This window comes from Canis aureus, chromosome 38 (assembly GCF_053574225.1).
Source record: "Canis aureus isolate CA01 chromosome 38, VMU_Caureus_v.1.0, whole genome shotgun sequence".
Lineage (NCBI taxonomy): Eukaryota > Metazoa > Chordata > Mammalia > Carnivora > Canidae > Canis > Canis aureus.
Window position 1 is genome coordinate 11,609,103 of NC_135648.1, and position 24,968 is coordinate 11,634,070.

General features: G+C 40.8%; 1 protein-coding gene across 31 annotated transcripts in view; it reads left to right on the forward strand.

Annotated features, from left to right (window-relative positions):
• ESRRG (estrogen related receptor gamma) overlaps positions 1–24,968 on the forward strand; it is a 616,791-nt gene that overhangs the window by 67,868 nt on the left and 523,955 nt on the right. For 5 of the 31 annotated variants that reach the window (XM_077887012.1, XM_077887030.1, XM_077887042.1 and 2 more), the window contains one exon: positions 4,927–5,121. The exons of 15 other annotated variants lie outside the window; for them this stretch is intronic. The gene's annotated coding sequence lies outside the window, so the exon portion shown is untranslated. Of the gene's footprint in view, positions 1–4,926; positions 5,122–18,956; positions 19,127–24,968 lie in introns of those variants that run through there. 11 more of the 31 variants (XM_077887010.1, XM_077887027.1, XM_077887028.1 and 8 more) reach the window with 5 other exon arrangements.

Here is a 24,968-nt window from a genome sequence, read left to right on the forward strand (position 1 = left end):
AGGAAAACATCACAAATCACTAGAAATATATCAGCATTCTGAGCAGCAGGATTTATGGGGCACTAATGGATATCCTAGGCTATTTATCTTCCTGTAGCAGTTGAAACACATCTGCCTTTTTCTTACTGTAAAAGGCCTTTCCGTCAAGGGGCTGTAGAAACCCTAAGCCTGGTAGTGGCACTGAGGAAAGATGGCACTCAGGTCCTTTTTTTTTTTTTTTTTTTTTTTTTTGTGGCTTACTCTTGTCACCATTTTGCCCCTTTTTCTTCCTCGTTTAAAAACCCAAAATCAATACAGTAAGGATATATTCCGGTTGGGAGGGGTCTGTATAGTGACTGGCATAGTTGGGGTACAGAGTGGTCTAGAAAGAGGCCCAATTCACATACTCTTTATTTTCTGCTTCTTTTTTTTTTTTTTTTTTTTTTTTTTTTTTTTTTTTTGTAGCAGGCTTCTCTATGTCTAAAGGCTGATTCCCACATGCGGTTCATGTAGGTTATTTTATTCAGCAAGTCGCAATAAAATGCTCCGAAAGGATGCCCCTGCTTTGGGGGACTTCTGATATTTTGCACAGGTGAGCTTTAGCCCCTTCTCGAGCTCCTGGTCCTACTCACTCTTGTCTTCTGTGGAGGAAAGGCCTGAAATGCAGGTGAATTACATCCACACCAGGAGGGACTGTAGCTCCTTTGAGACTTCTCCCTGTGACTGTCCGTGGTTCCATTCGGTAGCAGCAGATTTGGGTTCTGTGCCTGGCTTTGCCACTTATTAACTTGTGACCTTGGATCAAATTACTTAATGTTGCTCAGTTTCCATGACTGTAAAATGAAACAAATCTTAAATATATAGACACACAAGATTAAAAGATGTAAAATATGCAAAGCCCGAAATTTAATGGGTAAAAAAGGTTTGCTGGTTTCTGGGGTAATGCCACTGGATGTCCTACTGGAGTCTTAGGAGAATTGACTCTGTACTTAGCTTTGTAAAAAATGTAGCCCAGGGACTACCGGCTTAGAATCACCTCTGGACTCATTAAAATGCAGATTCCATGCCTCTAGCCCAATGGTCTGAATAAGAGTCTCTAGAGAGTGGGATCCAGTAACTCGTATTTTTAGAAACACCTCATGTGACTCTCATGCACTTCAGAATTTGAGGAGCACAGGGTTGGCCAGCACCCTGTCCCGTTCCGTGATGGTCTTTTTCCTCCTGCAGCAGTTCAGCTAAATCTAGAAAATTCTAGGCTCCCTGCTTGCAGGTTCTTCTCATCCTGGAGGATGAGCCTGTTAACTCACTCTCGCAGTTTATAAGCAGGCCCTTTTCTGGTAGGCCCCACATGGTTGGGTAACCTAAATAATGTGATAATGAGGGTGGACCAAAGGTCGCGAGATTGTTAACATGTGTGAGGAGATTGTAGGCTTAGCCTATCAGGTGAGGGAAAGGTTAGCACACCAACTGTATCCACACTTCAAAGCATGTGGATAGTTCGCTGCACTAACTTAATTATCTGTGCTATTGATATCTTTGACGAACATATCTATACCCCGGATACAGTTACTTCACCGTGGGAGATAGCAGGAGGTGGCTTGTTCGGTTGCCAACTTCCTAAAATGCTTTTTAGAGTCAGCTGGGTTGCTTAGGCCTCTCTTGCTCTTGGATTAAATATAAAAATAACTATGTAAAGCATATCAACCCTCTTTTCCCTGTCTGCTGAAACTGCAATCTCCTGTGCTTTTTCTAGAACCCATTAAAGAAGGAGGAGGAGAGGAGGGGTAACGATATGTAAAACCCCAAAGCCCACATCAGATACTCTCCCAGAAAAGGATCCTGCTGTTGTCGGATCTCGGCTGAGGGAGTAAAGAGCTGGTCACATCAGTACATACTGGTTCTTTTTTGACTGGTTAAGTAAGGGTTGATCAAGGGGCATGAGCCTTGTCCTTATTGTTCTTTCGAATCTATTGACATCTCCACCAGAAGCTTGGAAGGGAAAGAAAATACAACCCAAGTCAGGTGATGTTTTCGTTTCTAAGCCTTAAAAATGTTTGATGTTAGGAAATATTTGCAACTAGAAACTGACAAGAGGTATTTGTCTCTACCCCGTTTTTGCCGATCCAAACCGGCCTTGTCCCTGTTGTCACAAAAAACAGTAGCTCTGGTTTGCAGGTATCCAAAGAGGTCTCTAATCTCTGACACTCCCCTTTGACTGTAGCTCTGGAGAACCCATTTGCTCTGCCAGGTGTTTTTTTTTTTTTTTTTTTTTTACCTACTTACAAGGAGTATTTTTTGTGTGTGTGTGTTCCCAGGCCTGAGTGGTGGGCATGATTTCGGAGCAGCTGATCTGTTGACTTTTCTGCAAGTGGTGTGATATGAGATGTAAAGAGACAGGATCACTCCAACCCCTCACTGCACTGAAATTGAATAGGGTGCCCTGTTCGTTGACACCAGAACGTAGCCTGCTGTTGAGAAGCCAGGATGTTTAATGGGCAGAGACCAGGGGAGAAATTTTCAGCTCTTCATCCTTTTCAGTCTTGTAAAGTCTCTCCCAGAGTAGGCCACAGCTTTCAAACCATGGTCATTTTAATGATAAAAACGCTGTGGAGAGAGTGCCCGAGCGACACGCAAAACCAGCTGCAGCATCCTGCGTGACATTCCCAATATTAATACAAATAGAATTAATTCACACGCCAGGGGTGTCTCAGGAATCCATTTTAAGTTGGCACTTAACTTGGGTTTGAGATTTCCCCGTGACTGCCCATGTTGAAAAATGTTTGCTAAACAAGGCAGGGCTGGGCTGCCCTCGATCTATAAATTCACTCAAACTAATTCATTAACTAACACTTGGTTTTAACTAGAAGCAAAGGTAGGTTAGAAAGTAGGGGGCTGTTTCACATCCTTGGTAGCAGGGAGGTTGTCGCAGAGGCTGTGCCTGGCCTATCCCTTCGAATTTATTTTGGGGGAAAGAGCAAGGATTATTTAATGATACCATTTCTGAGTTCGTTAAGGGTTTACTCTGGGTTTCAAAACATAGAAGGTTTGTAGATTCGGTGAAGAGGATGCTAATTGCTCATATCCTGCATTGAGTTTAGTTTGTGGCTAGACTAAAGTAAGACTTCCCGGGTCTTTCTGGTTCTCCCCAGCCTTGTCTTTCTATTTCTGCACAGTGAATTTAATAAAGAAACTATCTTGGAGTAATAATTCTGACAAGCCCTGGACATTCCTTTGGGGGAAGAGGACTGACCTTTTCCTGTTTTTAATAAAACCTCTGTGAATTTGGGCTTGCCTCTTCTGCAGTCCAGCGCAACTGTCTTTTTATTCCATATTTAAGGATGAGATGAGCCCATTCATTTCCTCTGAATTAGAAGCATGAAAGCAGTCCTGGGAAAGATGGCTCTTGTGAGGTTTGTTTTACTCGTGTCTGTTAAATTTGGTACTTATTTACATGCACTTAGCTACTTTGCTTTATATTTTCTCTTTCTTGTTGTTAGATCTTGTTCTTTATTTATGATTTAATGTCTTACCTATTTCCGAAAGAACTGAGGAGTAGTCCTTTTATAGTATGGGGCTGAATTATGCTCTGGTGATTGGCAGGCCATTTTATCCTAACTGTGACACTGGCAATTTTAAAAGCTTCATTTTTTGTCTTAGTCTTGAACGAGGAGAATTTTACACATTATTACCTCCTGAAAATCCCACTGGATGGATAATTTGGAGTAGAAGAACTTAAGACCTTTTGGGGAAAAAAAGAACAAATCCACAAAATCCCCATGATTATTCTTTATGGCCACTAAAAATATTTAGCATACTAAATATTGCAGCATACCTGTGAAAGTTTGATATTTTTAAAAATAGAATAATGGGTATAAAATCATCATTTCTAAGGGATGTGTTCTCTACAGTCTCAGGAATATACCTGTAAATTTGTTTTGATTGTTCAGGCATACTCAGAGGCATTTATTCCCTTGCGTCTATCTCTTTCTCTCTCTGGTGTTCAATCTCGTTTTGATTTTATAACTCTAAGTTGACTCTTTTCTCATGAGTCCTGGCATATTCCCTGAGAAAGAGAGCAATTTAGATGCTTGGAAAAGCAAAAGCTCGGGATAAGCTTAATTTAATGTATGAAACACAATGAGCAGATTTCTGTTAAATCCCAGTAAACGGGCTTGAGGTAGCTTCACAACGATAAGGGCACTGGTTCATCCCCTTTCACCCCAGTAGGACCACAGTGTTATTGTCAGGGTTTAGCCTGCATCGTTTTCCTTCAGCAATCTCAGCTTAATTATACAAATATGAGAATCAAGTAAATGATGGAGACATTAAGAAGTTCAGAGAAAAGGGGCAATCACTGGACTTGTGAAAACCTTTAAGAGGATCTACATTATCTTCCACGTTAAATATAACTCTGCAAAGACTTTTGTTGACCTTCACAGTATGACCTCAGTCATCATTTCCTAGCATTCTTCACTCCAACCATGTGTTTTGCAGTGACTTCTCAGTAGGAGATTGGATGGCAGTGAGAAACACAATCTTTTAAAAATATATATTTTTATTGTAAATAATACGCAAATAGAAAAACTGCATGAATCAAATGAAGGTCCTGATTGAATATTGTATATTTATATATTGTAATTATATTGTATAAATTGTTATACATATGTGTGTGTATTTATATGAAAATTATGTATATATTGTATAGCCTGGACAAGAACTAGAATTTTGCTGCCCATAAGCCTCACCAGTCACAGCCTTTTGTACCCCTCATAGGTAATCATCATCCTATTATAATAATCACGTCATTATATTTTTAGAAATTCACCCATCAACCCAGTGTGCATCCCCAAATGCTATAGCCTTGCCCATTTAAAAAGAAAAAGATATGCCTTATGAATCTCTTTTACTTGTTTAAGTTCCTCCTTAATCCTTTTTATCTCCTTACAGTTTATCTCTTGAGGAACCTGAGCCATTTGACCTGTAGACTTTCCCTGAGCCTGAGTTTTACTGACTGCAAACTCATAGTGCAGTTCATCACAGTTCCCCGTCCCCTGCGTTTCCTGCAAATTGGCAGCTGGATCCAGAGACTGGATTACACTCAGGTTTGATTCCTTTGGCAAGACCACAGGTGTGGCTGGCAAGGTAATCCTTATTGAAGCTCATATTGTCCCACTTTAACCAGGGAGCACCTCTTCAGGTTGGACCTTGAGTCCTTTGGCCATTGCCTTAAGAGCCTTTGATAACTTCCCTGCTGTATAATAATACAGTAAGTTCCAAGTTCCTCTTGTACATTTCCTGTCCTAGATCTGGAATCAGCCTTTTGTTCAAGAAGACCTCATTTCTTTAGGTAAGAAATGTTATTCCAAGACTATAGTCTGGGTGCTAGGGATGCTCATTGCCGCTGGGTTGTTCATTGTTTCCTGAGTCTTTGTAGAGGACAGGATTGGGGTTTGCTCAGTCAATTGATTGATCAATCAATGGATCTATCTATCCACCTACCTACCTATTTATCAAATAAATGCATAAAATATAGGTATACCTATATTTTTATTAAATATTTTATGAATTTATGAGTTCATATTGATACTTCAATCCAAATTGAGAGTATAGAGTTTTATATAACCTCTTCTGCATTACATTTCTATATCCTTCCTTTCCCAAGAATCTTGATTGACAAGGACATAGGGGATAATAGAATTACAATAGCGCATAGTTACCCACTTGTTTTATACTATGTTAGCCACACACTAGTCCGGGAGAGCAATACCAATACTAGTACCAATGTAGTTATTGAAAACATTAAAACTTTTTTTGCATATAGTTCCTCATTTTTGCATCCTTCCCTCATTTTAAAATAGCTGTGCTGTGTGTAACTGGTCAGAACATAGAACCATTGGGTACTTTGCTTCTCTACCTCTTGGCATACTTTTAATTATAATTCCACAGGCTATTATATATTTTAATATGTACCACCAGTGTTTATGTTGATGGTCTTTCTAATTGTTTTGATTGCCGGAAGCTCATTCTCTAGTATGTTCTTCAGAAAGGATTCATGGGAACAATGATCTTTCAGTACTGGTTTATATCTGTAACAGTTCCTTTGAGCCCTTTATACTTGCAAGTCAGTTTGGCTGGATATAAAATTATTTTCTTTCCTCTAGTATATCAAATGGGCAACTTAATTTTCTTCTGGCCTAATGCATCACTTTAGAAAAATCTGACGATAACTCAATTTTCTTTACACTGTAAGTCATGTACCCAAAGAGTTTTATTAGAACACGTGTCAACATGTTTTTGGGGTTCAGTATTGTCAGGTGCATGGTATAATTATTCAATGTCATTTCAAGTTTTTAAAAAAATTTTCAGGAAGTTTTATTGAATTATAGTCATTATAATACTAGTGTTATATTCCCTTGCTTTGATTTCTTCTTCAGAATCTCTTTTTATCCCTATGTTCCATTTCTTTGCTTATCTTTACTGTCTATTTATCAAACCTTTTTATCTCTTTCTTTTTTACTTTTTACCTCCCCTCCTTTTTATTTTTTATTTTTATTAAGGAATTATCTGTTGTTTATTTGTCCCTAGTTTAGTTGGCATTTATGAAGTTATTTTTTTCCTTTTGCTACTAATTCTTTTTTGAGTCCTGTCACCATATTCATAAATTCTTCCAATCTGACCATGCTGTTCTTTCATATTTTGTATCTTTTCTTAATGTTTTTAAGCTTCTTTTGGAATGACAGATTATAGTTTTGATCTGTTTTATGAGACTGCCTTTCCAGCATTCTTTTGTTGTCTCTAGGGATGTTTTTCTGTTCCTTACTCATTTTTGTAATTATAATAACTTTGAATGGGATTTGACCTTGGTCCTTTTCCATTGTTCATTTTTATGTGAAATTAATTTTCCTGACCTTTTAGACCAAGTTGTAGGTTCAGGAAACAGAGCTTTCCCTGTGTGTGTGTGTGTGTGTGTGTGTGTGTGTGTTTAGTATAGAGTACAAAAATATGGTAGATTCTTCCTGGCTGCTTTTCCTCTTGCCACTTTGATCTAAATCTCTTTCTTTCAGATCTTTTATTCTGTACTGCTCAACTTTGATGGCACTTGCAGAAATTTCTCATTAGTGGGAGCTGATTCTGGAAGGGAACCCTGGTGGCTTGACAGTTGTAGCAACTAAACTGTGCTCTTTCTTTCAGTTCTACTTACCATGCACCCCTTGCACTTAGGTGTTAAAAAGGACAAACCTCCTTCCAGTTATAGCTGTTGTTTCAAATGTGCCCACTGAATTTTCCAGTGAGTACTGTGGACTGTTTTATGGTTCTTCTGTTCTTAGGTCCATGAGATGCTGCTCCATTATTTCCTTCTTCCTGTCATCCAGATGCTGATTCCACATAGGATTTGTGGTCATTGGTGGTTTGCCCAATCAGCTGGTTTGGGACTCATGAAGACATTTCATCTCCTATTTTGTTTTAAAAGTTGTCCGAGAGCTCTGGGTTTTATTGTCTAGGCGTTCTATTTTTATTTTGTTGAAGGATTGAAAAACTGTGCTGCCATTGCTGCCCACAGGCTTCTGTAATTCTCTCCCTTTGTGGTCATTCAGGCAGTGCCCTATATGATTAGTGGCATGCATCCAGGAAAAGGGAAGCAGCCTGGCTCTCCAGAAAGGCTTTCTTCTGTATAAGATGACTACCTCCTATAGAGTGTAACCCATGAATGCAATTTCAGTGGCACCATGTTCTAGCCAACTCAGCTAGTCAGCTCAGAAATGGAAAAAAAAAAAAAAAAAAAGATTTTGCATCATTTTGGTTTTTTTGTTTAGATATAAGTTCAACTTTTCTTTTCTTCAATAAATATGAGTTTTTACTTATAACTAGACTTCTTCCAAAAGCCAACACCATGGCATTCCATAAAAATAACCACAATAGCAGGAGATAAAATACAGTTAATATCTGATAGAGCGCATTGGTTAAAGTAGACAACCTGCTAAAACAAACCTCCTAAATGTCTTGGTGTCTTAAACTATTTCTCATTTATGCTGCATATGACTGGATTGGAGGGTAGGGTGAGTAGGGTGCTCTGCTTTAAGTAGTTATTTGAGGATCCAGGACCATCCCCAAGGGCCCCAGAATCTGAGGCACTGGAAGAGAGAGGTCATAGAGTACCCCAGAGGAGGATTTTAGGGATCAGTAGTGTCATACATGCATCATTTCTACCCACATGCCACTGGGCAGGGTTCAGTCATGTAAAACTACTTGACAGCAAGGGAATATGAAAAAAGGTAGTATACCTGTATACCCAGAAAAAAATGAAATAGGGTGTGATGAGCCCAGGATCTGCCATGGTGAAGAAATAGGGAAAGAGAATCAGAATAATTTATCAGGGTAGAGAGGGCATTTCAGCTAAAAAACAGTTGTATGAAGACCTAGATGTAGGAAAGTGTATGTTGACTTTGGAAAATGGAGAGAATTTTGGTATGGTTGACATATGGGGTGAAGTCAGAAAAGAAGGCTGTGGTGGTCTCATAAGAGCAGGCTTGCATATTATCTAAGGATTCCATCCCTTATCCTGCATGAAGGAAAGGGCTATCTGTGATTTGTAAGCAAGGGTGTGCCATAATCTAATTTGAGTTTTTCAAAGATAATTCTCGCCCCCAGCTATTACCAGCAACGTCTCTGAAATTAAAGAAGAAACCTCTTCCAAATCTTTCTAGATCATGCACCTAGTTATACAAACCCAGGAAAAACTGAATTCACCTCACCTGCGTCCATCTAAATCATGCTTACTTGGTAGGCTTCCATTAATGTGCCACAATCACAACGAGAGTCTGCAGCGAGTTCTATAAATTCAGACTGGAAATGTAATTTCAGATCTCACAGTGCCTGTGTTGTTTCAGTGATATTATAATCAATGACTGTAGCTCCCTTTGAAGCTCATAAAGTGACCTCTTTTGACATTGATTCCTCATCTGTTTTTTTCTCTGACCTTTCTTCACCTCCTATGTCTCTTTATTTGCTAAGGCATAGTATTTTATTGCCAGGCACCCTTATAACAACCACAATAGCCATACATTTAGCTTTGTTCGGGTCATTACTACCTAAATAGACACTGTTGTGGCAAGATCTAGTCCTAGGAACTGGTGTGCAATGCTCTCAGAGGGACACTGTTTTTCTTCTGTTAGAAGATACCAAAACTTGCTTTCGAGTTGTCTTCTTTGCTTAGAATGGAGTCGAGGAAGATTGCCACATGCACTTTGTCCTTTCTTTTGGAGCTCCAAACTGAGAGCACCTCAGAAAATGATCACAAGTGTGGGATCAAAGCTAACATGGTCATTTCCAAGATATTTGCATGTCTTGCTGAAAGCCCATAGGAGATTAAATAGGAAAGTAAATGAAATGTGCATCTTCCTTAGAGAAGTGTGCGGTTTGTCTGGCATTTATGCTTCTCCCAGTGTGACCTTTAGAAGAGAATATGATCGATAGCCTATTGGATCGTCTCGAGTCTGGCTGTCAAGGTTCAGGAGGGGGAAGTTGAGGGATTTGGATGAAAAGCACCTGAAATGGCTAAGTGCAACCTTAGTAGAAAAATACTCATGCTTTTTCAATAGTTTCCAGAAGGTTCTTAAGCACCTGATGTATGATGGGCTTTTTCATTTTGGGCATCTGCTATCTTTGCCTAGCTCAACATTCCAGTGAGGGTTTTTTTTTTTTTCAGAGCTCAAAACTGAACATGTCAGCAGTGAGCAGCCACCCAGCTTTGTAAAGAATGCCACGGCTGACAACTTCACAGCTGCTGAGGAATCGGCTGAGCCCTTCTTGTAAAGCCGTACCGTACACAAGAGCCTTTGTGCCATGGGGACCCACCATGGAGTTTCCAAATGCCCTTACTCCTGGAAAAATGTGCCAACCCCTCCTTACCATGTTGCCCCAATCTCTGGCGATAATAACCATGACTATAGCCAGCCCTTTGGTAGCTCTTAGAAGAACACAAAAAGACTCTTTGATACTGTCAGAGTGAAAAACAAAACAAAACAGAACAAAAACAACCACCATATTTTAGGAACAAGACCATTAATTTATTTATCATATCCATCAAATTGGGACGAAATAAATAAGTTCTGGAGCATGTATAAAAAGTACTTTTAATATTCTTGAATAATTCTGTAGAGGTCTAATGACTAGAACAAGAATCGCACAATTTTTCCACAGCATTTTGAGGGTTGTTTTTTTTTTTTTTTTTCTTTTGGCAACTGCTTTGAGACATGTAATTTTGCTCTGATTGAGGAAGAATGAGTGAAGGAAGATGAAAGAAAAGAATCGCTTGTTCTCCGTGTTCATTTCCAGGTGGCCTATTTATTTTCAACAAAACTCCCATAATATGCAAGAGCCCTCTTGGTGCTTAAGGGTGATTAGTCCATGGATTCTGGATGGAAGACATGGGATTCCTTACCCAACTGCCCAAAGTGCCTCTGAGAAACCATTTAAGGAATGCCCTACTGCAGTTAACTCTCAGTCAACCAGATTATGGTCTCATTTTGCCCCACCCCTGGAACCAACTGTCCTTTTCTCCAAGTGCTTATTTGGTCACTGACTACCAGTTACCCTTAGGGAGTCTGGAAACATTCCATCAAGTCAAGGAGAGCTTATAGTTTGTTTGAAGGACTCTTGGATGTTTTGTCCGAGATGTTCTGAAATACCTGGTTCCAAACACACAGATCTTTCTTAGATCATTTTAGAAAGGTGGGAGACAGTAACATTGCAGCATGTGTGTAACACGTGGTTAGTACCCCTGTTGTAACGAGGCATTCGTTTGGAATAATTTACAGAGGGAGTGTCCCTTGTTGTGGAGGGATGCATCCAGTCACTGAGGCTTGCCCCTCTGCCTCTGCTTCAAAGTTGCCTCATGTGGCTGGATATGTGCAGATTACTTTCTTACCAGATCTGAAATTCAGTCTGTTTTGAATCACCCCAATTCATCCCGTGACACTTCTTCAAACATTGCTCAAAATCCAAGGTAGATTTCCATGTTCCATTCATTGGTATTCTTGCGTGTACAGGAAGTATGTCTTCCTGTACACCTTGAAATGATTCTAGCAGGGTATTGTTCAAAACGCTTTCCATACTCTTGCCTTTGTTCTTTCTGCAGAGCTTTTGAGTATTTTGTAAACGGGAAACAGGAATCCTGATGGGTTAAGTTGCTTTTGCAGGCTGCCACTTAGCTATTCAAAAGTATGGTCAATACGTGAGCCAGCTCTCCTGTCTCTCAGGTCAAGTCCTATTCTGTGTGCCTCTTTTTCACCTCAGGCCAGAAAATGGCACAGTGACTGTCTCAGAAACATACATAAACCATGGTCCATGCCGGTGGGCATGTGTTCACTCATAATCATTGCCCTTTTAATTTGAGGCTCTAACAGATGGAAAATTATTTGGATGTTGCAGTAACAGCAAAAATAATGTTGGCTTCCTCTCAGCTTTTGCCTGGAGAAGCCCAAGAAGCCTGTTCCTTATAATTAGAAGGTGCGTGTGAACTTGAACAGTAGCACAGAGTCAGCCATTGTAAGCATGAACTGATTCACCTTTGAGAAGTGACAAGTAAAGAATCAGCCTAAGGTTGCCTGGAGCTTTCTTCAGGATAATACCTGAAGGGAAACCCTCATAGGTTCAAGCCAAGAATTATCAAATGACCCAGTCTTACCCACTCCCCCGCCCCCCATTACCCACTCTGTTCTCTCCTGTCTCAGAATCACCTGAGGACCTGGAACTGCTGACTTCAGCTTGTTGGCCAGTACATAGGTCTTAGATCCTGGGTGTGAAATAAGGAAGAAAAGTCTGTCACAAAGCCTTTCTTCCATAGTTTCACTTTTTACCCTTTGTCAGCCTATGTGCACACCTTTTTTTTTTTTTTTTTTTAAAAAAAAAAAAGGTCTTTTTCTACCTTGGAGTCTGTTCTGTTCACGATTCTTCCCCACACCTGACTACTTATAACCTGATGGCCAAAGCAATGTTCCTTGACCAGACCAGTCATTTTAAATGGCATCATTTTTATCACGTGGAATCCTAGAAAGGTCTTTTAATAGGGGATGTAGGCACTCAGGTCCTAGGGACACAGTGAGTTAGGCCATGACTATCCCTTGATTTCTTAATTATTGGCTTAGTGACTGACTTACTTTGGTGGGTGCCCCATTTGCTGTGACCATTTATAAACAAGCATGTTGAGGAAAAGACAGTCGGTAACCAAGCAGAGGAGATGTGACTGCTGGATCTATATCTTGGTTTGGGCAATGCTTCACCTAGATCTCCTCCTTCTGCCCTAAAGATTCTGGTTTTCTAACCGTAAGGCTATTCTAAGAGTGTTGGTTTTTGGAGGTTGCCATTTCTTCAACTGATCCATAGTCATTATTAGCTTCTCTGTGAATTTCTTTCAAGCAGGAGGAGATACTTGACTTTCCTGCCAGAAGCCTCCAGATGAGGAATCATTCACATGCATAATGTTTTACCCCCATCTGTTATTCAAACTTGAGCTGTCCCCAAGTGACCTATGACCTCAGATGATAAAGTAGCACAGGTTATCTGATCTGTCCCATCTAATAGAAATAATGGAGTTTTGCTGGGGAACGGCTATATTTTATCAAGATCTTTCTCATGTGCAACCTAATTTTTGTTGGACCACATCTAGTTTTACTACATCAGCAACTTCCCTGGGCCAAAAAATCCATTTATTAAGCTGTGTTGCCAAAAGTTCTTTTCCACCACCCTGGCTCACATATCTTGGCATGTCACTGTAGATGATCCCCGGGGTCTAGGTCAGAGGATCACATAGGTAAGATTGCCTTCTAATAAGGTTCTTTGACATCTCAGTTATTAAATTCCCTTGAATGGGGTTCAAGCACATCTAACTTACAGTGAAGTTTGCTCCATGTGAATAATGCCATAAATCTTCTGATGGCAAGTTTTCTCATATTCCTGCTATTTGTAGATTTACTTACTTTGCTTCTCCAGAATGGTGCCACCTCTTTCCCGGAGCATAGAGTCTTCACAAATGGGAGCAGAGAAGATAAGCTTTTGCTGTCCTTTCTGCTCCATTCAGCCTTAGCTTCTTTTCTTGTGGCCTCTTTTTTTTGATTGCCAGAATAGCTGCTGTTGACTTCTAATAAGTGTCACTGGCTGTTCTCCCTGGATTGGAACCCACTCTAGTGCAGCCTGTAGGCCTGAGGAGAAGGTGCTTGGAGCTCAGGCTGCAGCCTGGGGCTGTGGAATTGGGTGCAGGGCAGTGGGCAGTGGGGAGATCATGAATACCCAGCACAGGCACCTCTGGATCGCCTTGATGGGATTGATGGGCACACCAGTTATTCTTCCCTTTTTCCTCTGTGCTGTATGGCCACTTTATCACCTCCTCAAAAGAAATTCAACATGGCAATTTTCCCACCATGGGAAAAGTATGTCTTCTCTTCTCTAAGGAAGCTTGCTAACTTTAGTTATTCTCTGTTCTTTGAGGAGACATGATTCTAGGTTCTGTCAATGTCATGACTCAGCATTTACCTAATGCTTGTTTGCTTGCTTGCTTGCTTTTTTTTGTTTTTTAAATATTTTATCCATTCATTCATGAGAGACACAGAAAGAGAAGCAGAGACACATACAGAGGCAGAAGCAGGTTCCCTGCAGGGAGCCCGATAGTGGGACTCGATCCCAGAACCAAGGATCATACCCTGAGCCAAAGGCAGATACTCAACCACTCAGCCACCCAAGTGCCCCTTTCTTGAAGGGACTAATTCTCTGAGACAGAGACAAGTGTTCCAGGTAGAAATGTCTAGGAAATGGTGTGTGTTTCTTCCTGCTGCTTGGAGATTCACAATAGCATAGTAAAGGCTCTGGGAATTCCTGAAGTCAAGAAATTTGTTTTTTATATAATCTGGAATTTTCCAGGGATAAAAATTACAGGCAGAGAAAGCTTGCCTGAAGAAAAAAATAAGTTAAATTCTTAGTTAAAAGATGAATAGAATTTGGAGTCAGGGAGGGACTTTAGAGGTGGTAATACAAGCTGAGAGTATGCACGTTCAAGAAATTCTAAAGACCATTGTGAGTGGAGAGGAGTCATTAAAGGGGAGGGGAACTGGAGGAAGCAAGAGAATGTGGTGGACAGCATAGAAGGGCCTGCTAGGAAGAGCTTATTGGCCACATTAAGGTTTTTGATCTCTATCCAATGGGCAGAGGAAAACCCTGGAAGGGTTTCCATAATCCGTATGGCTTAATTAGATACTCATGGTCCAAACACCATTCTGGCTACAACTTGAAAGCAGATAGCAGGAGGGACAAGCGAACGTTGAGGCTGAAAATTTACTCACACTGGAAGTTCCTAATCTTAGTGTATAACAGGGAAGTACTTGATATCCTCATCTCTTCCCATTTTAAATCATTTCCTTTCATTTAAAATGGTCCCTTCCATGGGGCAGCTGGGTGGCTTGGAGATGCCTTTGGCTCAGGACGTGATCTCGGGGTCCTGGGATTGAGTCCCATGTCCCCACAGGGAGCCTGTTTCTCCTTCTGCCTATGTCTCTGCCTTTCTCTCTGTGTCTCTCGTGGATAAATGGATAAAAATCTTAAAACAAAACAAAACCAAACAAAAAAAAGGTCCCTTCCAGGTAAGTGCTCAGTCTCCTCCCCAGGACGGCACTAGTGGAATGGGAGAGCTTCCAGTGCCTGGTATTTGCATGTGCGGCTCGCTTGAGGTGGCTTTCTGGGTTCTTACCACTGTCCTCTGCAGGGGTGGCTCATTGTACATCTGCTCACTGCTGACTCTAGGCCAGATGAACTGTCTGTCATATTTCAGCTCGGTTAGGGCCTGGGGTCCTCTTCGCTGCCACCACCTCCCAGCTCTGGCTCCCGGTGGGCTCCCCTTCCAGGACCATCCATGGTTGTCCATGTCCCTCCACAGAGCACACTGGACTTTCAGCACTTCCATACTATACTAATGCCAAGGGTCGCTAGACTCAGTCTTCCTCTTCACTTGCCCATGTTCCTTCAACTTATACCCTGCTGAGTTAGTTGTTCCAGGTTGGGAGTTGGGGAGCACCAGGCAAGAAGGTGGTCTTAAACAGGAAGTGGAGAACAACTCTTGGAGTGCCTACCTGCTCCAGTACCTCACTCCAGAGAAAAGAGTCAAGACACATATTTCATGGTGTGCTACTACAGTCTCTGCCTCTGTTCTTCCTCTCTTGATACTCCGGCCTGGAAAGGTCACCTAGGGCTTTTCCCCCCTAGTTCCATTGTCTTTACTCTCTCTTTCCTGGTCTGTTGTCAAACACAAAAATCTAGTTTACAAGCCAGAGATCTTGCTATGGAATTGAGAATTCCTTTACTTGTACTCTCCAAGGCTTAACTTCTGAGTCTTCTGTCTACAGAGGTTATGCAAATCAACTTTAAGACCCAAAGCTAAGAAGTGTGTCATTTCCATCTACTTCTTGGTCATTTCCATCTACTTCTCCCATGGGCATGGTTATCCTCATGCTCAGCTGTGGAAGTGGATAGGTGCAGAGCCTTATAACTTACACATCAATTTATTATTTCCTAAATACTTTCCCTGTTAAAAGTAGGAACAAGGTCTTCTGAGAGCTATCTGTAACTTGGACTTGGGTGATGATGACAGAGATGGAGAGAAATTAATGAGTTAGAAAAATATCTAGATGTTAGGACTGAGAACTTGAAATAAGGTGAATTGATCAAATGTGGGAATCTCCAGGGTTTCTGGTTTATGCGGATGGATGGCAGTGCCACTTACTAAGACACAGAACATTGGAGAAAGAATTGGTTGAGGTACTAGACCACTTTTGGACATGCTGAATGTAAAGTTTTTTTGAGACATCGAAGTGTAGAGAGTAATTAGTAGGACATACAGATTTATAGCTTGATATGAATATTTCTTTTTTTTTAAAGATTTTATTTATTTTTTAATGAGAGACATACAGAGAGAGAGTGGCAGAGACACAGGCAGAGGAAGAAGCAGTCTCCATGCACGGAGCCCAACATGGGACTCAATCCTGGGTCTCCAGGATCAGGCCCTGCCTAGGCTGAAGGCAGCGCTAAACTGCTGAGCCACCTGGGCCACCCAGGTATTAATATTTCTAAAATCACATTGTAATTGTAAGATTGGTGGGTAGAGTAGGAAATTAGAGTAGTGAGAACTAGTTTAACCAAATACTAGATAGTTTGATGCAACCATCACACTGTAGGCGGAAGCTTACCAGTGAGACCCGTTGATGAATAAGTCTATTGATTAATACTCTCTCTCTCATGCCACGTCCAATGGTTCACCACTCTGTCTCCTCTTTGAAGGACACAGCCTTCATTTACATAAATTAATATATCCAGACAGTTTACAGCAAATCTTATCACTTAGGGAATAATTTTGTCTCTTTCCAACGATGTTGCATATCTCTCTATTCTGATCCCATTTTGTGTTGCTCTTAATATTTTACTCTCAAAATTTCATTTTACTTCTGTTGTTACTGTATTCCCCCAACACTTGCAAAAATGTTGCTGAGCAGTGAAGCTAGAAATGTAGGTAGGAGCTAAATAACCAGAAGATGTTTGGACTTGACTAAAGGTAGGTAATGGAGAGCCATTGAAGGGTTTTAAGCCAAGGAATGAATAACATATTGTGGGTGTGCTTGTCTAGCATGACTTCCTCGATCTAGTGCCAGCAAGTTGATTCATTCAGTCGATTCAAAACCTATCTATTGATCATCTCTTTTGTGTTAGATACTGTGCTGGATAAAAAAATAAAAGTTAAAAAAATATCCAATTATTATGCTAATATCCATTTGGGATATAAGTAGGAAAAGTTAGCACTAATTTTAGATTTGATTTGTAAAGGAATGCACAGCACAGGATGTCAGTGGTTTCTGACATAATTCCTTTTATTTTATTTTATTTTTTTTTGACATAATTCCTTTTATTGAAGACATGCCTTAACCCTTTCAGATCATGACCAGCTCCATCAACATTTTCCTTGTCAGCGCTGAGAATGCCAGCCTACTTGTTCTTGTGTGTTCGTCTTGCCATGTATGAGAATTATTTTATTATTCTCTAGATGCTAATGGAAAAGCATATTAATATGCTAAATATATATTTTAATTTTATTTTTAAATACAGAAAAGATTAAGACTCAAGCAGACCAGAGACTTTTGTGTGAAAATTATATATTTCAAAAGAATCAAGGTGGGATGCCTGCGAGGCTCAGGGGCTGAGTGTCTGCCTTTGGCTCAGGGCATGATCCCAGGGTCCTGGGATCAAGTCCCACATCGGGCTCCCCACAGGGAGACTGCTTTTCCCTCTGCCTATGTCTCCCTATGCCATGTCTCTGCCTCTCTCCCTATGAATAAAGAAATAAAATCTTAAAAAAAAAAAAAAGAATCAAGGCAGTCTCGGAGAACGTACCTCTGAGGGAAAGTAGCAAAGGGATTCTTTCGGGATTGGGTTTTAACATCTCTGACCAGTTGGGTGAAAATTGTTTTGAAGATGTATTACATTCCCTGATCAAATGGAAAAAAAAAATGACACCTGCCATGGTATCTAGGAAACACCCGACTAACATGGCCAGAAGCCACACACTCCTTCCCACACGGCCTTGCCATGAAAGCCTTCCAACATCCCATCCTTGGCAACTGGGGCAACCTCGTGCCTCCTCATGGAGACCGGCCATCTCAGAAGATCAGGGGAAGCTCTAGACTTGTCATGATTTTCCCTTGGAAGTTCCCAAATATAGTTAATGGCTGATCTTTTCTTTCTAATATTTAACCTAGCACTTCTCCTTTTTTCTGCCACTTTTAATACCTGAGTCAACTTTGTAGAAACCTGCACTCTGAAGAGACGGGTCAGGAGGTTTTGCGGGAACACTGTTGTGTTAACAGTGTCTACCAGAGGCACTTCAGGGTTGTGTCAGTCGTCTCGTGGGTGTTCAATTTCCTATAACCTGGTAATATGGTGGTTTTTGTTTGTCCAGACCTGCAGGGGTTAATCTTTGTTGCTCTTCGTGTTTGATGTGAATCCTCCTATATTAATGTGGTTTTTGAAATGAAAAATCCCTACATGCACAGAGTGCCTTGGATAGTTTTGCATTTGCAAATAAAGCCCTAACAAATGCTCATTTAAAAAATATATTTTCCCAGCTGAGCACATTAAGGCTATATGCTGCATCTTTGTATTCACTTCAATAAACCAGGTGTGCTTCTGGAGATTAGCTATTTTTTATAAAGAATGATTTTGAAATAAATGACAATGGGCTCATTTCTCTTTATGCTGAGGATAACATTAAAGGAAAACTGCCGTGATTAGTTTTAATATCTCAGATAGCTTAATGAGTACTTACTAAAAATGTGAGTGTGTGTGTGTGTGTGTGTGTGCGTGCACACAAACACAGAAGGTAGATATATGTGTACACATGTGCCTGAATAATTTTCCAACATCTTAAGTAATACCTGTCAGGGATTTTAATAACCCAGCGCCAGTGAATTATTCTGGTGGCTGTTTTCACTGAGGCTTTCAGCAGGAAGCCCATTTTCCCACGGAGCTGGGGTTCTTTTTTGCTTTGTTTTTTTAAAAGTGCCAATCAGAAAATATGAAAATGGCCTGGGATTTTATGCGTCAGTTAGAGTCAATGATTGTGTATGTCTTTATCTGGAGCTCTTTTGCACCTTATGTCTCGTGTGTAATAAAAGCTGGAGGTCAGCACAGCCAGATTTGAGATGTATGGGTTCGGTTTGGAAGAGTTAGTATGTGGATCATATTAGGACCCAATGAGAGAGGTGGATTAAAGATATCCAGAAAGGAGCAACATGATTTTGTACAGAATGAACTTGTAGTGGGATGGGATTGAGTCATTCCATGGATCTTTCTAAGATGGTCCTGTAGTTAATGAATAGAATTGAATGCCTGCCAGTGGTGGGAGGGGCCCCATGGTTGAGGTAAGCCAGAGAGCCTAGGGTGGTGTTCAAGAGGCAAATCACAGAGGCCAGTCTGGGTGGGGATTCCCATGCGGCCAAAGGGGAAGGTGGTCAGCAGACAGAATGATTTCAGAAGGATCTACTGGACATCCTGCGAAGGGGGCAGAAATGTCTTGAGCTTCTGCATTTCAAGGTTTGCTACCTCATTCTGCTGAGAGGTGATTATGGCTTTATTAAGAGAATTGACTAAGTCTTGTCTTAAAGACAGATTATCCAGGGTCACAATAGTCAAAGGATCTATAGTTGTTTTTTTTTTTTACCTCTTTTTTCTTGTCTTTCGCTATTCAAATGTTACTGTTATCTTTTCTAGAAACTGGAGAGAGAAAGGTAAAATTTAAACCTGGCCCCTGTTTTTTGTCGTGGTGGTGGTGGTGGTGGTGGTTGTTCAAAACTCTGGGTAATGGTATAAATAAAGGGATGAGATTGTAGCTGTTGCTAATATGCACGTGGGTGACTATCCAGGAGAGACTTGTTCCCTATTTTCTGCCACCCCAGACGATTGATCTTCAGCTCTCCATTTTGAGTTCTTAGTTTTTGTCTTGTTTCCATATGGGCACAATCTATAGAGACAACATTATCACTTTGTCTTTAGAACTATGACTTAAACTACAGTCTATATGTGTTTTTAAGAGCCAGGATGTGGGTGCAAATAAACGTAATTCTTTGCCTCTTATCCTGAGAAGGTGGCTCAATATGAGAGTAATGAAAATAAGGACAAAAATAGCTAAATTTAAAACTCTGGTCTAAGATAATGGCTCTTTAAGAAAAGTATTGAGGAACACTGTTGTCACGAGATTCTTTATTGGTTCTTATAAGACTGCAGAGGGTCAGCAGTGATGTGTTTCATTTCAGGAAGTATGGCCAAGAATTTTGGTTAACTAGAGATAAGTTATGTAATATTCATTTATTATTGATAGGTTTTGAAAATGACACAGACTTTTCAGGTGGAGTCTGGTGATTTTATGTTTGTGTAAATGGGAGAGAGAGCCTTCCTCTCTGCAACCGAACCCAGCTTCCTTCTTTCCATTTATGGAAAGCGTCTTTGCGGCCCAATTTAGCTGCAGCCAGTGAGGGTGTTCACTTTGCTGTGTCTAGGAGTGGAAAGTGCAGTGATTAGTCTCTGAGATGCATAAAGTGTCTACTTTGCTGAGTTTTCTAATGGATGTTGGGGCTTGAGCATCTCATGCATAGGTTATTATGGAATGTTTGTTTATGCTTGTTTGCTTGTGAATGCCAAGAAATGCTTAATGTTCAGCATTACATTTGAACTGGAGCTGGGAGCAAAAGGAGCAATAAGAATTTGTGAGAGGGTATTTTTGAGGATGCAGGGGGAGATATCAGACAGCTGAGTGATTGATGCGCCATTCTGGAAAAGATGGGGGCATACCATGACAATGGAGGAAAGTCGTGGCTTTCTTCACTAGGAACTTCGGAAGCCTACCTCACAGTACAGGGAAGAGTTGACAAACAGCAGTTCCCTGGCTGTGTCACCAGAGCTCATCACTCCTTGCCAAATCAAAACTTCCTGGCTGCTCTCATTTAAATAAACCCATTTGGAGAGATTTTTTTTTAAGTGAACAGATCGGGTTTCTAATTTTAGCTGTGACAGCTTATAATTAGAAACCTCTCCAAACTTACTTGTTTACAAACACCTGCATCAATAGTGCATGTTTATCATTTTAGAATGGGCTGTGCTGGCACAGAATATGGGGGTGGAGGGGGTGATGGAGCCCTCTGTTTACGTGTTCTATCATTCCTCATGGATGCCACAGCCAGGCAGTGTGCCCATGTGTGTGTATGTATGTGCATGGGAACATGTATTTGCTTGTATGTGTGTATGTGTATGTGCATGTGTGTGTGTGTGTTTTCTTTACTTCCCTCCCAAGTGGATACCTCCAGCCCATCTAGCAAATCCTTTGGCCTGCGTCACATTGCAGAGCTCTCTGCTTTCTTGGGAATCAAAGAAATTGGTGGTCAGTTATTTGGGACAAGGTTAGATTTTAAATGATACCCTGGAGAGAAATTTTAGCAACTAATTTTAGCAACCCAGGATCTGCATTGGATAAAATGCTTTCTCTATTTCCATAATTTCTATATTTATATGTCATTCAGCATACTGTATAGCTGAGTGATTCAAGAAAAACAAATAGGGAGAGCTATCCATAATATAAATAATTCTACATTTTATCAAAGCCGAAATACATATCTGTGGTTAGAATGAGCCCACCTAGTGAAGTGATGGTTTCTTGCAGACGGAAATGGAATGCTATCAGCAATCATCAAAAAGATGACAGCCGCGTGGTCGAATGATAGAACACGGCCCTGGTTCTCCCTGATTCCAGATCATAAAATGTCAGCGGAGAACCCAGTGGGTGCGTTGCTTTGAATAGAATCTTGATGATTTCTTGGGACAAGCATAGTTATTCCTTTCAAAGAATGTAAAAAAGATATTGCATGCCAAAGCAAGATTTAAAATAAAAAGTAAAATTAGAACACAGACTCACAGACCAATATCTAATTCTAATTAAAGTGAAGATTCTGTAGGAAACCAAGCAGGTGTGGGCCTGAGCTGTGACACTTGAGTCTGCCAGCTGGTAGGGTGACAGTCAGATGCCTGTTTACTCTCCAATATCCAAGACCACTTAATGTTCCAGGGAGGAGACAAAGTAGAAACAATAAACAAACATTCTAGATGCAGGGCTTGTTGTGGAAACTGATTTTTCCCAGAGAAGTGAAAGATGGAAAATCTGCTTCTCGGATCTAATCTGGACATAGCTAGCTTCTTTGCTGTTACACCCGAGATCAATTAGATTAAATGACTATTTTAAGTCTCTGCCGAGCCCAGTTCTTTCCGAACTGTGTACCATGTTACATACCGATGGATGTGTGTGTATGTGTGTGATTATGTATATAGACATTCTTTCAACTCTTAGAAATGCACTACCTTTATACCAACTTGCAGTGAATGTTTAAAGGATTTAATGCATTTGCTGTCTTGTATCAGAAGAATGATGGAGGGATTCAATGAGGAAAAAGGACTGTTGGCACAGCTTGCAGGCTGTTACTTTCACCAACTGTGGTGTCAGCTATGATCTTTTTTCAGTATTTCTGACTATAGGGCCTCTTAGCTAGAGATTCCCTGGGTCCTTGTGATTTCGTTTTTTTTTTTTTTTTTAATAAAAAAAAGAACATTTTTCATGCTTTTACTGAGCACCTACTCTCCACAGAGTTTTAAGTCAAAATTGAGGGGGAGGGCTCAAATGGATAGAGGACTCTATCCTAGCTGTGGAGGGTGCCCAATGTAGAAGAGAGGATTTGAATATACTCTAGGGCAGTGGGATGTATTGCCAGAAGCTAGAAATAAAGCTTAGCATGCTCTGTGTGGAGGTATTTGATCCGGTATGTCTTTCCTTTAAGCCCGGCAAATTTCTGAGCCTCCCTTTGGGTTGAATGGAGTAGGGCCAACAGCATCTTTTGGGTACCACTGTGTACCTAGCACAGATATGGGAGTAGAGTCTGAAGTCAAATTAGGTTGGTTTGAATCTCAAGGCAAACACATGCTCGTGGTGTGTTCCCTTGGACACAATACCTGAGCTCCCTAATTCATAGTTTTCTCATAATCAAAACAAACCATCTCCTCATTCTTTTTAAGGTAAAAGGTGTACTAGCCTTGTGAAGATATTTTACAGGAGGGGAAAAAACTTAATCATTGATAGAAAAATCCTGAAATATTTCAAAACTAATACTCTCATCAGTTGACCAAAAAAAAAAAAAAAAGGTTTTTTTAAAAGATTTTATTTATTTATTTGATATATATATAGAGAGAGAGAGCAAGCGAGCATGAGCAAGGGGAGCAGCAGGCAGAGGGAGAGGGAGAAGCAGGCTCTCCACTGAGCAGGGAGCCAGATGCAGGGCTCGATCCCAGGACCTCGGGATCATGACCTGAGTCAAAGGCAGGTGCTTAACTGAGCCAGCCAAGCATCCAAAAAAGGTTTTTGATTGCTAACTCACTGCCATAAAAGTTTAACTAAAGCAACAGCTCTATTTATTCAATCCCACAGTAATTAGATGAATAATTTGAAAAAAATGAGAAAATTCCAGTTGGAGGGCAGGTGAACACGAAGCGGAAGGAAAAGGAAGTGTCAGGACAACATGGTGTCCTCTCAGTTTTCGTCTTCATCAGACCATAGACAGTAGACAGGGCAGTGATTTTAGAACTTTCTCAGCCAAGCTGCTGAGGAGACAAAATTTGGAGTCACCAGTTCGGGGACTTTTTTCTTCCATGACCAGTCCAAAAACCTATTCAACTGCTACTTTATATAACTCATTTTGAGACCACGAGACTGAAATTTTAAAGGAAAATAGTGTCATGGAACTTATGAAATAGAAGGCCAAGAATGTGGAGCCAAATATGTGTGTTGTGGGAGATGTCACTCCATATTAAAATTAAACTGGTGGTTCTTGCTATCCATCCCCCCCCTCCTGTGTGTGTGTGTGTGTGTGTGTGTGTGTGCATGTGTGTAGTTTATCTGCAGTATCTCCACAAGTACCCATAGAGCCCAGCCTACAAAGATTCAGACAGAGTTGGTGGGATCATGGTGATCACTGGTTAGAGAATATTCCTGTTCAAATGGAGGTACTGAGACAGATCTAAAAAGTTAAAAAAAAAAAGAGAGAGAGAGAGAGAGAGTCTTAAGATTATAGGAGCTTGCATTCGTGGTGCAGGAACATAACGTACCAAGGTACCTCGTGAGAACGTATGGAAAGTTTGTGAACTTTATCTGGTGACACTTGTGTGTGTGTAACTGCTTTGAAAGGGAACTTGTACTAGATTTAGTTAAATCAGACAACCCCCCCCCCCAACTTTTGGAGTCCTGAAAATACTCTTAACAAAAGTATGGGGGGCAGTGGGGAGACTTAAAGATCTATCCCATCTGGGTGTTCGAGATGAATCTCAGGAGACTAGACGTAAAAGGGAGAGAAAGAGATTTGTCGTCTGGAAGCAGAGGCAGGTGCCTGGAGGCATTTGTCAATACCTTACCCAGTTTTTACAGAACAAACGTAGCCTGCGGCCTCAAGGCAAGCAGCCTGGAAGTGATTTCTTTGACCTTGGAGGAGGGAGTCTTCTCAGTGGTCTGTATTTTCCAGCTGGGATTCAAAGAAAGGATGCTGCTTCGCCCACAGACTGGCTAACTTGGAGAGAGCCGAGAAGGAACAGGACAGGCGTCAGCATGGAAGAAGAAATACCCTGCTGTTGACTGGTTGACTGGTTTCTCCTCCTGTAGGATAGAAACACCGTGTTAGGAACGGGGTGTGGACTTTGGCCATAGGCACCAGTGTGACTTGGGCTACCAGGAGCGTTTTAGATCATCTTTAAATTCTGAGAAGTCTGTCTTTAGTATTTCTTTGGAAGAGCTCTGCCTCCAGCTCAGATTTTTTTCACACAGTCACCAGAGCTTTAACTTGAGTCAAGTTTTTGACTTTTGTGTTAAACCTAAACATTCTGTTAAATATTGCAGGGCCTCGTGAGTTTTCTTCTATATATAACTCAGTTCTGTGACCAGAGATATTTGAAGGGGCTGGCCTTGTGGAGGAAACGGTCCAAAGATCATTTGCTGAGAATCCGGGCCTGCTTCTAGATTGGTACCCTGAGTAACCCTGGCCCCATTCCCCAACTTCCACTTTCTTAGACACCTACCAGCACCGGTAGTAACAACAGTGGCCTTTCATTATTTTAAAAGTGCATCAGCATTTTGCAATATACCTTTTAAAAAAATTGAGATATAATTGCCATATAACATTACCTTCATTTCAGAGGCACCTGAAAAAAAAATGGAGATATAATTGCCATATAACATTACCTTCATTTCAGAGGCAGTGATGTATAAACACTTTTTATACATCATCCATGTAATTGTCCAGGCGAACGAGGTAGATATGACTAGGCCCACTTCAACAGTGATGAAATGGAGACCAACGCACGTTCGGTGAGCCGGCCAA